Source organism: Gracilinanus agilis, chromosome 2 (genome assembly GCF_016433145.1).
Source record: "Gracilinanus agilis isolate LMUSP501 chromosome 2, AgileGrace, whole genome shotgun sequence".
NCBI classification, from domain to species: Eukaryota; Metazoa; Chordata; class Mammalia; order Didelphimorphia; family Didelphidae; genus Gracilinanus; species Gracilinanus agilis.
In genome coordinates, this window is record NC_058131.1 from 217,301,274 (window position 1) to 217,304,939 (window position 3,666).

The window sequence follows — 3,666 nt, forward strand, 5'->3', positions numbered from 1 at the left end:
AGATCATGGATAACTCAGTCAAGTATTCTTCTATAATCCATTAAATTAGATCCTTACAGGAAAAGATGTATCTACCTAAATGAGAAAAAAAAACAAGTCTGGACTATTATGGATTCCTTTTATCTTCCAGGTTGTTGTTTTTTTTAATGTTGGAAGGATATTATATTTTTAAGGCAGCACTAATAAAACAATACATTTACAAAATGGCAAAGGGCTTTTTGGTTGCTTAACATTCTTCCATTAAACTCATGTATTTCATTTCCCAGTAAAGAACTGGCATGAAATGTCAAACCAAGTTTCACCTGAATAAAAGTTGACCATGATTTTGATTAAAAATTCTATTGCTCAGAATTCTAAAGTTCATGGTAAATCCATTTCACAGATACTGTACATGTCTTGTACAATACTTTGGAGGCATTGGTAATTTTTGAAGAGAATATATGTCTTTTCACAAAATTCTTAAAAATAAAATATAAACTAGGCTATCAATGAAGCATGAAAAATTCTTTTATTTAAGGAAAATTATCAAGAAAACCCCAAAAGGTAAAATCATTGAATCTACTAATCAGGAAGTAAAACAGTTTGTGAGAAGGTCAATCATACATTTGCTAACAGGCATGATCAGTATCTTCCATAGTCATGCTGCTCCTCCGGCTACTTACTTTGGAAGCTCCAGGAGATACCAAGGAGATAAGTGGATTGGTTACCCCTGTGGGAGAGAGAGTATTGTCCATCAAGACATCTTCCAGTTTGGATCCCATTTTTGTAGCAAAACTGTAGGCAGTTGTTGTTTCAGTCCCATTCCCCAAATTATTACTTAAAGTGATGGTGCCTTCTGTAAAATCATGGGTGGTCGTGCAGGTGAGGTCTGGGTGATGCTGAAGGACTTCCTGATTACAGTTTTCAAGAAAGAGTTCTTGTTTGATGACACAGTTCACCAGTTCTGGGGAGCAAAGTCCTGTAGATGGAATGAGGGAAAGTCCATGTGCTCCAGCCTATATCTCAAATTCCTGTATTCTGACCAAAAGATGCCTGTTGGCATGTTCCAGTTTCTGCTTTCAAGTTCTTTTGCCTGCTACTGCTCTCACTGCAGTTTTCAGATGTAATCCACAGATGCTTTCAAAATAGTTCCCTAATGGACTTATGAGAGAGAATGCTATCCATATACAGAGAAAGAACTGTGAGAGTAGAAACACAGAAGAAAAACAACTGCTTGATAGCATGATTCGATGGGGATATGATTGGGGATGTAGACTCTAAACGATCACCCTAGCGCAAATATTAATAATATGGAAATAGGTCTTGATCAATGACACATAAAACCCAGTGGAATTGCTCTTTGGCTATGGGAGCGGGGTAGGAGGGGAAGGAAAGAACATGATTCATGTAACCATGGAAAAATATTCTAAATTAATTAAACTTAAAGGAGTTCCCTTATTCCAACACATATCTGGGTCATTTGACTTTGGTATCAAAGTGCCTAGCTCTTTAATGTGGTCATTGATGTTAAATCTCCTCCTTCATTGGATTAAATTGTGATTGTCCTTTTTTTGTCTCTCTTTGGCCAATGCCCTTGTTTCTGATTCTGTGAGTTCCCTTTTGACATTGGGCAGACTGGCTGGATAGGAGTTGCAGATTGCCAGCCCTGGAGGTGGCATGCCTTGGTTGTCACAAAGATTAATCAAATTCCCAGAAACAGGTAACATATTGGCCATTTGTAGGGCTGGATCCATCAGGCCTAGGATTTCTTCATTATAGCTTGATTCGAGTCTAATTATGTCATCAATTACATCATCCATCTGCATGCACAATGCTCGAGAATGCACATTCATATTTGGGCACTCACTCTCAGCTCTGTTCCACTCTTCAGACTTCTAAAACCCCTCTTTTTCACAGTTGGAATTAGGTGTGAGCATAGCCATGGGGCTATTTGGTGTGCTGCTCCCAGGTCCAGGTAGCATGATATGGTCCCCAGGCTGGTTTGGACAAGGCAAGCTCAGGATTTGGTTGGCATGTTTATTAGCTAAAGTGGTAGAAAGATACTGCTTTTCCTGTTGGCTTTGGGCTTGCTGAATGTGGTACTTGGTGGGATTTTCTAGATGGGTCTGAATCTTAAGGACTTCCACTGGCACCTGGGTGGCAGGGGGAAGGCTAGTGGGGACAGTGACATTAATAACTGGTGTCTGATTCATGGGGGGCAAACTAAAGGCACTTCAACTATTCCTAGAGAAAAACCCAGAACTCAGCAGAAATTTTAATGTATAAGAAATATACAAAAGTAATGAAAAACTAATAAGCAACCCAAAAGTCGAATTGTTTGATGCTGGTATGAAAAAAAATGTCATCTACAGCCCCTGAGAATGGCTTCATTGCCAAGGTATTTTGAATGGGTGGGATATGGATAGAAGACTTGAACTAAAGGGAATGGAATGGAATGGGCTGAAGTGGCAGTGGAATAGAACAAGAGGAGGCAGGGTGGAATGGCTATCCCATAAGCAGGAGGAATGAGTAGAAACACTGCCAAGGAGAAGATGAGGGAGTAGAAGGCTGGGAGTACTAGAATGCAACTCTCATCAGACCTAGGATAAAGAGAGACCAACATGCACAATTAGAATGATAAAAATTTTCTTAACCTACAGAGAAATAGGAAGATAGGGTGAAGGAATAAGGGAGAGCCTGGGCGTCCCCTGGGGAATTGAGGGAATAAGAGAAAGAAGGGTGAGTTAGGAGAAAAGAGGACAAGGGAATAAGAAAAGGGTTGGGGAAGGGAAAGATACAAAAGAGAGAGGAGTACATATCTAGAGATAGGGGGTAAGGTGAGGGGATAAGGAAACCAAGAAGTTGGAGGGTACAGTTGGGAGATAAGGAAAGGATTTTGAGAAAAGTGGACAAAGTAAGAATTAAAAGGTAAGAGAGAAGGGATAAGGGACTGACCTTTGGCAAGGTGAGTCAGTTTGGAACTAAGATGACAAGGAGAGCAAATAAGGAGGGATTTGGAGGAAAGGATATAAGTAGGAAAGATATTGGTCAATGGAAATTGGATATCTGAGGAGGGACCCGGCAAAAAGAAAGGAAAAGAGGGAGAGTGAGGAGGAATGGAGTGGATGGAAATGTACATCTATTAACTAAGACATTGAATGGAATTAGATGAATTCACCCATGCAAAGAAAATGGTTAGTAAAAAGGATAAAAAATCATGGCCTGACAATGTGTTATCTATAAGAAACACACCAAAAATGAAAGACATACATAGAGTGAAAGTGAGAGGCTAGAGCAGAATATAATATGCCTCAGCTGATCCAGAGAAGGCAGGGGTAGCAGTCATGATTTCTGACAGAATCAGGGTTCCAATAGATAGAGATTGAAGGGATGACCAGGATAACCATATTATATTAGCAGACTACTATAGATAATGAAGTATTATCAATATTGGACTTATATGCCAAAAGTATTTCAGTACCCAGATTTTTTTAAGGAAAAACTAAATGAGAAACAGATGGAAATATGTAAAAAAATAATAATAGCAATGGACTTTAATTTTTCCTTTTCAGGACTAGATAAATCTAAACAAAAGAAGAAAGGAAAGAAGGAAGGAAGGAAGGAAGGAAGGAAGGAAGGAAGGAAGGAAGGAAGGAAGGAAGGAAGGAAGGAAGGAAGGAAGGAAGG

At 39.3% G+C, this 3,666-nt stretch overlaps 1 pseudogene; it reads right to left on the reverse strand.

Annotated features, from left to right (window-relative positions):
• Positions 1-608: 608 nt before the first annotated feature.
• On the reverse strand, positions 609-2,192 carry LOC123237040 (annotated as a pseudogene).
• Between the last annotated feature and the right edge of the window lie 1,474 nt (positions 2,193-3,666).